General features: G+C 37.0%; 2 long non-coding RNA genes across 4 annotated transcripts; both read right to left on the reverse strand.

The window, feature by feature from the left end:
- Positions 1 to 580: 580 nt before the first annotated feature.
- On the reverse strand, positions 581 to 11,411 carry LOC145554827 (uncharacterized). Its single transcript, XR_014090840.1, has 3 exons — positions 10,172 to 11,411; positions 6,225 to 7,238; positions 581 to 1,711 (listed from the first exon to the last, which is right to left on the reverse strand). It is a non-coding gene; the product is annotated as an uncharacterized LOC145554827 (long non-coding RNA).
- LOC145554824 (uncharacterized) lies at positions 3,822 to 6,218 on the reverse strand. Of its 3 annotated transcripts, none has more exons than XR_014090834.1 (3): positions 5,801 to 6,027; positions 4,545 to 5,547; positions 3,822 to 4,465 (listed from the first exon to the last, which is right to left on the reverse strand). It is a non-coding gene; the product is annotated as an uncharacterized LOC145554824 (long non-coding RNA). The 3 variants fall into 3 exon arrangements; XR_014090835.1 differs by having other exon boundaries at positions 4,545 to 4,698; positions 5,410 to 6,025; XR_014090833.1 differs by having other exon boundaries at positions 4,545 to 6,218.
- Positions 11,412 to 11,792: the final 381 nt, after the last annotated feature.

Raw genomic sequence — 11,792 nt, forward strand, 5'->3', positions numbered from 1 at the left:
CCCAAGACCAGCGCCCCGCGCTAAATGACACAATAACATTAAGTTTACCTATCAAAATTGGTTTTCAGATTGATCTGAAAGATCCACATTCCCATAAAAACAACTAGATATTAAATACTTAAGAGCTGAAATGAATTTAACCAGTATCAATTAAAACTCACTTCATTCTGTTTTGCTTTCATCGCTGTGCTACAATCCGCAGAGGTCTCCTGCTATTCCTAGAAAAATAACGCCCTGGGCGGTTGCCCATACTGCCCATGTCAGAAACCACAACTGTCGCACATCGCAACATCGCAATTAACGGTAAATCAACTATGAACACTGTCCAACGGCGCAACAAGTAACTAAGCAGAATGAGCACCGTGACTGTTTTCACCCTCCCACTGGATGTTTGCCACCATGACAGGAGACGAAATCAATCAATGAGCAATGAGCATGCTCTGTGTTCATACGTTCAACTTTTACTTATTCAGCGATTTTATATATATATATATATATATATATATATATATATATATATATATATATATATATATATATATATATATATATAGCTACCGCAGTACACAAGAACAAAGAACGGCTCTCACTGAGGCTTCAGTCCTTAGGACTTAGTAAAGATCCGTCCAGAAGAATCGGATCGTTCCTGAATGTCATATCAATGCAGACTTTGGTCACAACGTTGTCCCATATTTGCGACACCTCAGTCAAAACCTCCACACAATAATTCAGTGCATGAGTGAAAACTTTTTTTCATCGCAGATGCAACATGTGTCTCTATACAGCTAGCTTAGCTAGCATCACGTCTACAGATCTTACCTTTCTTTAAGCTTTCCTTCCAAGTGACGCTAAAAGTTGGACGAAGTTCCACCGTCTGTGAAAGCGAAGCGCTGCTGATTTTACATGTCGCCATATATTCTGATTTATGCAGCTATTATATTACTGACGATTAGACAGACATCTCAGAGGAAACCACTGCGCATGTCTGGAGCTCTGCGTGCGAGTAAAGGTGGAGCCGATGGGTGACAACAGACACTAAGTCACGTTATTGCTCGGATTTTACGGCGCCACCTTAAATCCCTGAACTTCACATTTTAACGGAAGAAAAGAGCAACGCGACTTGGATGTAACGAGTAACGCGACAGTTTTGTAGAAATGTAGTGAAGTAGAAAGTACAGATACTTACTGTAAATTGTAGTGGAGTAAAAGTAGAAAGTACCCATTATTAAATCTACTTAAGTAAAGTACAGATACACGAAAACTGTTCCTTAAGTACAGTAACGAAGTACTTGTACTTCGTTACTTCCCACCACTGCCTACTAGGTTCCTTTTGAGAAAAGAACAATCAACTCACAAATTTAGAACATTTTAGTTCTTTAACATGTCTACCATAAAAGCACTATGATTCACTTTTCCAAAGCACAAATTTTACCTTTGTGGTAATATGATCAGCACTTAGCTTTACATTTCATAAATGCTGAATTTTGAAACTGGACAACTTTCACAGAGTGAAGAACTGTTCACAAAACAGAACCGCAGCAATATAAATGTCACAACCAAAAGACAGTGATGTGCCTTTTGAGTTTACTGCGTCTCTTAAGGCCATTTGTTCGTCAGTCAGTTGCACATTTGAATTTGGTACTGTGACGTTTGACTCTTCCTGAAGAGGAAGCCCGCTCTCCTCCCATTCAATTTCGGGAATCTGTACACCCTGGAAAACAAAGAAGGGATCAAGAGAACTCAAAATGTACTTGATGATTGCAGATTGCTATGTTACAAATTAAATGAATGATAGTTAGTATACATGCTACACATTAAATTATCCAATTAAAATGTACCTCTGTCAAGGCACTGTGGGGTTCAGAAATTGAATGGTGTGTAACTTAATCAGAATTTGCTTAGAATTACACCATTAATCACAAATTTTAGCATAGCTAAAAAAGCATAGCATTCTTTGAGCTATGCTAAAATTATATATTTTAGCTCAAAAGATATATTTTGGAGATACAAAGTAGTGGGGATCAAAATGATTTTAATAAGTTAACAGCTGTACTTATACATATCTTTTTCTCAAAATGAGTTAAAATCAATTGAAAAAACAAAGGAGGTTGTTTCGAATGTTGCTAGGTAACAGAACGACGTTTTGTACCGCAAAGTAAAAAGAATGTAAATTAATATATATCAACACTTGTCAGATAAGAGAAGCAGTAGTTTGGATGACGCTATAATGACCATAAATGTATTAATTTATTCATAAATGAAGTCACATGAACAACACAGTAGATGAACAGAATGGGGTTGTGGTTATAATTAATGTCGGAAGAGTTCACAGCCCCTCCTTGAAGCACACAAGGCAGCCATGTTGGCTACATTAGCGGTAGCATCTCCTGGAAAATTACGACTTTTACTAAGACTGCCTGTCTCAGTCTCACCTAAGACAAACAAACAAATAACCCGGAAAGTCGCCACCCATCAGTTATCTTTAAAGATTCTAGACTTGGCGCAAGTGATATTCCTTTTTTAAATAAAACAGGGGAAAATTGTGTGTAGGACAGCCAAGAGAAGGCAAGTACACCTCGCTGCAGCATGCAGAAAGGGGCGGGGACGGACCACTGTCAGCCTCTTACCTTATATGGAAATGGGACCATTGCAATCCGGAAGTGAAGGGGGCGCTAGTGGCGCTATTTCCTGTACCAGCCGCGTTAATAATAATAATAATAATAATAATAATAATAATAATAATAATGATAATAATAACAATAATATTGATAATAATAATAATAGAAATAAAAATGTAACGTGGTATGTCCCTTTAAAAAAATAATTAAAACTATTGTTTTTTAATGTTAAAATCACATTAGTAATAAACAACTTAAAACAAGCAACAATAATGAATTATTATGTATATGTATTTATCTATTGTCACCCAATCTAGCTGAAACAAAAGGCTTAAAAAATATTTAGGAACACATTTATCCATCCATTAATTATCATACACGCACGCATGACCCTGGGCAGATCACCAGTCCATCCTAGATTAAGAAAACAGATACCAAATACTTCAAGAACGCTGTAGTTCAATTAATAGATTGTGATGTAGTGAAACGTACTCTTATAATAAATAAATTTAAATATAAAATATAACTAGTGCCAAAAACTATTATGCTTGGTTGCAGGTGAGCTCAACTATTGTCATTGTTTACCATAAAGTCTCATTGGAAACCTTTCCTGTAAGGACTCCAGCTTAACCAGTAATCTGATAAAAGACACTGGACTGGTGTCCCACTATTCAATTTAGAAATTCTATATCAACTCTACCAGTTGTATTTGATTCACAAACTGCGCTCAAATATTCAATTGTTGCAAAACCCAGAGACTTTTGTAAAACTTTAAATGTAGCTTCAAACTGGAAACACTCAGAGAAAGTAGGTTTTAGAAAGTTTATTTGACAAGAGAATGATCCACTGTGGATTAATCATTGTTTCTGTATGAAAAGCTTCTTTGAAGTCACCAGATAAATAAATCAGGCTTATTTGTACATTCTAACGCTCTTCAATTCAGCCAATCAGCTCATCATGCGCCTCCGTCTCAGCCTATCGGCGCCGGTCTCCTCATCTTCTTGAATTACCCTTCATAAAGTCCGGCTTGATGTGAACAACTGCTCCTCACCCGAGTTTCCATCACCTCCACCCGGTCTCCACCGTCGCTCAGCATACCTTTAATCTTTGTATTATGGTATGTTTCTAACTGAACATGTTTCTGTATTTGGTTGCTTTATTTAAATAAAAACTGTTGATTCTGATTGCTAAAACATAAACGACTGAGGTTTGCAAAGACAATTTTTATTTCTTCCAGTCATTGTTAAAGTATATGAAACGTTACACATGAAATACTGAAAGGTATTATCTTTGCTTGTATTTCAAAATTTTAAAACAAGGTTATCCAATTGTTAAACAATGCTGTTACAATATATTTACAACTACTTTATTGGTTCTACTTTCTCTTTAATATATTAGAGCCACAATGTTACTTTTCCTGGAAACAACAGTTCTACCAAAAAACTAAATAATATAAATCAACTGAACTACAACAAAAGGAACACTAAAAAATTTACATAATGTTTAAAGAACACATTGTGAAAAACTAAAGGATGACAGAACAAATCCAAATGTCAGCAGAACAGATTTACAAAGATGTCACCAAAAAAGAACAATGTGTGACAACTGAAATGTGTGAAAGACTGTGGAAAACAACTATTATTCTCCTTGCATTCAGTACTGACATCCAGGGCAGTGTCCAGGTCTGCCATCACAGTAGTAACGAGGGTAATCTCCTCGTCTTCCATTTCCAGTGAAGCCCACACAGTCTTTATATTGCCGGTTACAGGAAGAACACGTAACAACTGCAAAAGGAATCCGGTTTTCTGCCTTGAATGACTTTGAAAATTTACCCCAGTTGATCTCACCTGTAAATGAATGATAAATTTCATGTAGTTTAAATCTAATTTAACATGTTTTATGTGGAAAAAAGTCAAAGGTTCTTACCATCCAGCCAAGCAAAGTGAGTCCTCTTCCTGAACACTGGGTCAGACACAATGGCTTTAAAGCGCTTGCAGGTTAATGCCAAGGTGAGGTAAGCTGCATCTCCCTGTGCTAGTATCACCTCTTGGAGAACAGCTTCCAGTACATCCAAAGGCATCTGAAAATTACAGAAAAACAGGTGCATTGCAAGACTATCACCAGAATAATGGCTATGACCCCGCCTCTCGCCCGGAACGCCAGCTGGATATTGACACCAGCAACTCCCGACCCCACTACACAAGGGTGTAAGAAAATGGATGGATGGATGGATATATACATACACGAACTATTTTGTCATATGTTATACTCTTATTTGAGTAGATTTTGTTGATATGCAACCTAATGCGAGTTACTTCACAGAATGAAGAGCATATTTTAACCCATAAAAAACACGACACACAGGTTTCTTCTAACCTTTATTTGTTGACTTATATTAATATTTTTAATTTCCATTTTTAAAATAACTATCAGTGCACATACCTTCATTTTAATTCATGTCTGCAGAAATAAATGGGTAATATTACACTGCACATTATGATCAGTAAAACCGTACTTAATAGTAGATATATCACCTAATACTGTTACTCTTACTAGTGTTTTTTGCAGTTATTTACTACTATAAATATATGAAGTAGAGGGAACTACACCCACCTATGATGGCAGCTTTTAGTTTATAAAAAGTGTTAGACTTTCCAGAAATGTTGGCGTGCAAAAACATATTTCAAAAAGGATTAACCTTTTTCTAGTCTTTTTTATGAAAAAAAAACCAACTACAAAACTGTTAAGAAGGTAAATAAATAAATGATAGTGTAAGTGTAGCTTTACATACCGTTATGTTGAACCGTAGCAGTTCTTGTTATGTGATTCTGTACCTTGAACGACTCATCGGCTTTGTATGAGCAAAGAGGACAGAAATATCCGGAATAATCTTCTCTCCGTTACGAATGTTACAAATAGAAACGTGGATCTGTTAAATAAAATAAAAAAACAAAGTTTGAGCATAAAATACACTTATCAATTATACATTTTATTTACTTTTCTATTTTTATCTAATGGTGCCCTGCAGGGAAATAATTAGCTATGCTACATGCTAAATTTAACCTTACCTTCTATGAATTACGCATTTCAATAGTCTACAGCTGTTTATTATATGCTCAACGTCATCTAGAAAAGCGTATTGATTTACTATGTGATAAAAATTTTAAAGAAGGTAAAAATACCTTTTGCTGACTTTGCGCCTTTTCCATTTTGGATCGTGTGCCGAACACATGAACCCTCTCAAACTTCTTTCAATCGGCATCTCAAACCCGCTTCTTTAAGGTATTTATACTAGAAATTAGGAAAATAGCGCCCCCTTCACTTCCGGAGTGCAATGGTCCCATTTCCATATAAGGTATGAGGCTGACAGTGGTCCGTCCCCGCCCCATTCTGCATGCTGCAGAATGCATGCTGCCCCCACCCCCTTCTCTGAGAACAGAGAAGGGGGTGGAGGTCTAGCAGGTAGCGAGAACTAATATGCCAGCATTACATGGCGTAAGATTAACAACGGCCCAAACCCGTGTTTTAAATCAAGCTTTAATATCATGTATCAAAGTTCATGCGTAAAATAAAATGTACTACAGAAATATGAAAGCATAGACTCACCGTTGGGTTTGGGTTCGCCTCCATGGTCGCTAGCCTCGGTGATGCTGGTATCTCTTCAATATGACGCTTAGGTCATGTGATTGGCTGGGTGTTGAAATCTGACAACGATTGCTAATGTCTGTGACCTGAAGTAACCTCGACATTTTTGTACAGCGAATTTTTAGATGTTGAATTTGAGACAGCGAATTTGAGCAAGTTGAATTTTTAGGACACTGAAAATATTGCATTTGAATTTTTAAAAGTTGAATTTTTTTATATGTTGAATTTTTTTAACACTGAAAAATATATATATTGAAAATTTCATCACTTTGAAATAGGAATGTGAATTTTTTTAACAAATGAAAATTGCAAACGTGTACAAATAATGACACTGAATTTTTTTTTAGGTCAAAATTGTATTCTGAATTAATTTTGAAATTGAAAAAGTAAGCGCAAATATACAACATTCAAGTTTCAGATGCATTTTTTATTCAAATTCTGATGGCACATATTTACTTCCATAAGGGAGTGGAAATGACAAAGTAATCAAAAGAGCTAATTACAGGTGACTCCATGAAGCTGGGACAGGATGATACAATGATTCACAGCTGGAAATAGGAGCACAATGGCAGACTGAGGGTGAGGTGATAAAAAAGCAAAGAATATGAAAAAAGGGAAAAGAGGTCTATATCTAAAAGAAACAATAAACAAGAAGAAATACTTAGTGAAAGAAAAAAATCCAAAGCACAAACAATGAGAATAAATAAGGGGTAAACCAAAATGGTAAGATATATGGAAATTAACAAAAAATGATTAGAACAAAAACACAAATGTACACACTATTATATTAGAGATTCAAGATGGAGATACTGTCAGATCTTGTTTTATCCTGTTTGGTATACAAATGAAGAAATAAACTGTCCATCCATTTTCTTGCACCCTTTTTTCCCTCAGTGGGGTCGGGAGGGTTGCTGGTGCCCATCTCCAGCCAACGTTTCGGGCGAGGGGCGGGGTCACCCTGGACAGGTTGCCAGTCTGTCGCAGGACAACACAGAAATAAACTGTATTTAATCAATTTATTTTGCCTTATTTTGTCCCTATTGTGGTTACTTTACTATTTATCATTATAATCTGTGGTATCACTTCAGGAAACAGAACAAATTAAAACAGATTATAAAAGACGACTCATGGTGGCAAACCGTTAAATATGATTAGAGTGGGAGAAATTTCCCTATGGAGACCAGAGATAAAAAAAACTGGGTTTTTATCATAAATACCTAAATGGGTGTTCATTTTCTTATCTTTGTGTGCAAACATCTTTATAACCTATTAAAGGGATTTTTACTGTCATTGCAAAGGAAAAACTCAAAACAGTAAAATCACATTTGTTCACACTGCATTGTGGCAAGTAGATCTTGTTAACAGGTTGCTAGTTGTTATATTTGACATATATTTTAAATACGTGTTTCTCCCAATTCTACAAATATTAAAATGTAGTTCCATTTGAAATGATTGATTGCAAAATAACAAAGGTTAGTTTTTATTGCCAAAATCAAAATGAACTCATCTCATGACACAGCAATAATTTAAAAAATCCATAACGAGTCACATAACTTTCAAAGTACCTACTGCTGCCATTATAACTTTTTGTAGCAGTAATCTGTGCTGTGATTTAAAACAAAAACAGGAACAAGTGAATATTTAATGTAGATTTTTTAAATTTAAGTGCAGTCGTAAAAAAACAAGATAACGTGTTCTAAACTGCTCAAGAAACTATTAAAACATTTTTTTTTATTTCTACTTTTTTAATATCCTTTAAAAGCTAGCAAGCAATGCTAAAAGTTACTGCTAGCAAGTACATAAATGGGAAAACATAAACTAATGAGGATACTGTGTATTTTGTTTGAACATCCAAGAGAACAGTATTTAGGGTTTTAGTCACAAACTTTTCTTGTACTGTCCTGGACTCATAGTTTGAGATTAAGAACACCAAGGCCATCTGCCCATCTTTTTTTTTTTTTGGCACCAATCACAGTTGAGGTCTTGATGTTGTTCAGCTCATCGCTGTTGTAGCTCACAGTCTTGTCAGCCTTTTTTTCCAGCCTCAGCAGGCAGCAAGCAAACACGGTTAAACCGGTGATGCTCGGTGATGGGCCGACATCCTGGAGTGTGCAGGCTTTAAATGTGTCTCTCCAGCTCACTTTTCATTCTTCACACAGTCACTTCTTTGTGTGCAACACCATGAAAGCACTCAAGGAGAGAATATGAAAACATGTAAACCTTTATCTCTATAGGATTCATCACATGAGGACTTTAAAGATGTACAAAAGCCACTGAGGTCTTGAACAGAGATTCGAGCGGCAGCAGGAAAACTCAGTTCGGTAACAATTTATTTGACAGGGTGTGCATAACAATGACATGACATCTATCATGAACATGAAGGAGTCTTTATGAATGTCTATGACCGTTGTCATGAAGTGTCGTTCAGAAAGTAATGACACTTTTAATGCAAAGTTGCTCTAAAAGTTACCTTGAAAGTACATTGAAAGAGCCAACTTTGCATTAAATTGTCATTATTTACAAAATCATCCAAAGTTGGCACTTTAAATGGACTTTTAATGCAACTTTGCATTAAAAGTTGCATTACTTACCGAACGATACTTCATAACAACGGTCATAAACATTCATAAAGACACTGCAGTGTTCTCGTCAAGCGTGTAACAACTCAAATGATGCAAGGGAGACATGACTAAGGTTGACTATGGTGGCCAACAGGTGCAAATGCGCAGCAACAGAGAAAACATTCAAACAAAAACAAAGACGCGCACAAATGAAATGCAGAAAACATAAAAATAGACGCAAACAAAAAGCAAATCAAATGCAGCAAACAAAAAAAAGAGACGCAAACAAATGAAATGCAGCAAACAAAAGAAAAGATGCAAACAAAAAGTGCTGAAAACCGGAAGTGCTCCAGACCACTAGAGGGAGTCAAACAAAAAACAGATGTGTCCAAATTTAAGGTCTGCATCCTTTAAAACGGGTGTTCAGAAAAGCAGCAATGGCGGCAAAATTATTTTTGTTGTATTACACTTAAAATTACACAAAATGATTTTTTTTTTACAATGTTTTTAGGCGAGAATGTAGATGTATAGATCTGAAATATCTGCTCGGTTCATCAATAAATCACCTAATTCCAATATTGCTCCAACGTTTTCGAAGATGTCTGCTCCCGCTGCATTAACATCCAGCTCCCCTCGCCAGCTGTCAGCTGGCCGGGTGCTCCATGTTCGGTACACCGAAAGAGAACACATGTCTCCCGGCAAATCGTTTTAAAAACTCCCGGTAGCTTTCCCCTATGAGTGGAGGTGGAACACAGATATTAAGTCAGGTAATAGCTGTAAAAATTTTTGATTCACTAAAGTATTTAATTTATTCCTGAGCAAATGGGTTTGACTGATTAAAGCTAAGCCTTGTTGCATTTCATTTGTTTGCATCTCTCTTTTTTATTTGCTGCATTTCATTTGTGCGCGGTCTTTTTTTTGTTTGCATGTTTTCTCTGTTGCTGCGCATTTGCACCTGTCGGCCACCGTAGTTGACCATTTACAATAGTAAATGGTAAACGAGGAAGTCAATAGACTTCCTCGTTTACATGCTGCGATGAAAACTGCAGACAGAATGAACACAAAACAATGCAAACTTAGTTCCGTGTCTAAACAAACCTTACAGTACATAAATTTAACATAATTATAAACTCCGCAGTTAATCCTGTTTTCCCTATACACAGAAAATGAGGACAACACATACAAATCTTGGTCATTTTGACCGGAGGACAACAGGAGGGTTAACTGAAATGTACCATAAGCACCCAGAGGAAAACACCATTCACAATAATTAAATGTTAGTATTTTAACAAAATAATGTCAGACACATCTTAAACTACACGTATCTTGTTATAAAATGTAACTTACAGCATTGCTTCAACTGAGTTTCTCCGTGGATGGCAAAATATTAAATGCTGAAGATAGAATAGCGTTCTGACATGCTTGCTGCAGCTCTGGGAAAAAACAAGACCTCTGTGAGGTCACTGCGCCTTTGGATTGTCAAACTTTCAAACTTTAGTCCATAGATCATTCGTTAGGCAGAAGCAAAACAACCTCTTTGATAGGTCTAAGGCAGTGGTTCTTATCCTGGGTTTGATCGAACCCCAGGGGTTTCGTGAGTCGGTCTCAGGGGTTCGGTGGAGCATCTGCCGCAGAGGTAAAGACACACTTGTGTAAAGTCGTGATGACGCCCCGCTTTGCCATCACTTGCTGCAGAGGATCACGTTACATTGCTTAGCCAATCAGAGGATCACGTTACATTGCTTAGCCAATCAGTGCTGCGGAGGAGTCCTGTTTGAAGGAGCTCCACTCTCAGCATGGATTTGAACTTGTGTCTTTAATTACTTCAGCAAAGCTCACAGTTTTTACCAAATTCTGTAGCTTTCGGTGTTCTTCTAAATCTGCTCCTTAGTCACATCTTTTTGGGGTTGCTACTGCCTCTAGTGGCGTGGGGGTGGTAACACAGCTAATATAATTACATTACTAAATCAGAATACCGCAAAGTCTGTATTATTTATTAATTTTTCATTCTCATAAAAATGTAGAGCTAATTAAATAATCTAAAGACCTTAAAGTGGTTCCAGTTTCTCTCGATGGCCAACCTGTTGAAACTGTGGCAAATTTTAAATACCTTGGGTCGTTCCTTTTGAAGAACTGTTCTCAGAGACTCCACCTTTTAAGAAGACTTAGTGATCATGGGGTGACCCGACTCTAATTGGGTCACCCCTATGTCTTGGATTTGGGGGAAAAAAAATCATATTTTATTCATCACTACAGAAGGGTTCAGTGAATGCGCATATGAAACTGGTGGGTTCAGTACCTCAAAAAAGCTGCTCTAAGGTATGTTTTTGGGTTGCCTTGCTCTGCTGTTGTGACCTCGACCTTTCTTACATATCCATCTTATCCTGAGAATGTAGCAGTGATCCTTGTAAGTGGCCAGCAGTTGTGAGGAGCTTGCTTGTCTTTCAGAAGAACTAAGTGTCCTATTTGTAAGTTTCTTTTGGTACTGTCCATTTTGAACGTTGTTGTAAAGACAACGTTGTCATCTCCAACGAGTCCAAAATTGATTTGCCAATGCCATTTACTCATGGCTTGTACTTGACTTGTACTTGTCTCCACTGCCTTGTTAACAAGTCTTTATCAGGAAAGTTTCCAGGAGGTGGTGGGACTACAGACTTTTGAGTAAGAAGCATTGCCGGTGACAGAATTTTCTGGATTTGCAGAAACAGGCATCAAGGGACGGGCAATGATAATGGCAGTAATTTCCAACATTAGAGTACACAGGACTACGTGAGTCAAGGAGCAGCATAGCATCCAAAATTCTCCTTGTCACACCAATCATCCGCTCCCTGAAACCCCCGTGTGAGAGGCATGAGGCGGGTTGAATTCACAGACACATTCCTGATCGGTGAGGTATTTTTGCATTCTTGTGTTCATCTGTAGCTCCTTGCAAGCCCCAATAAAGTTTGTGCCACAATTAGTCAAGTCA

The sequence above is a fragment of the Poecilia reticulata genome, chromosome 14 (assembly GCF_904066995.2).
Source record: "Poecilia reticulata chromosome 14, P_reticulata-male-v2, whole genome shotgun sequence".
In the NCBI taxonomy this organism is placed as follows: Eukaryota; Metazoa; Chordata; class Actinopteri; order Cyprinodontiformes; family Poeciliidae; genus Poecilia; species Poecilia reticulata.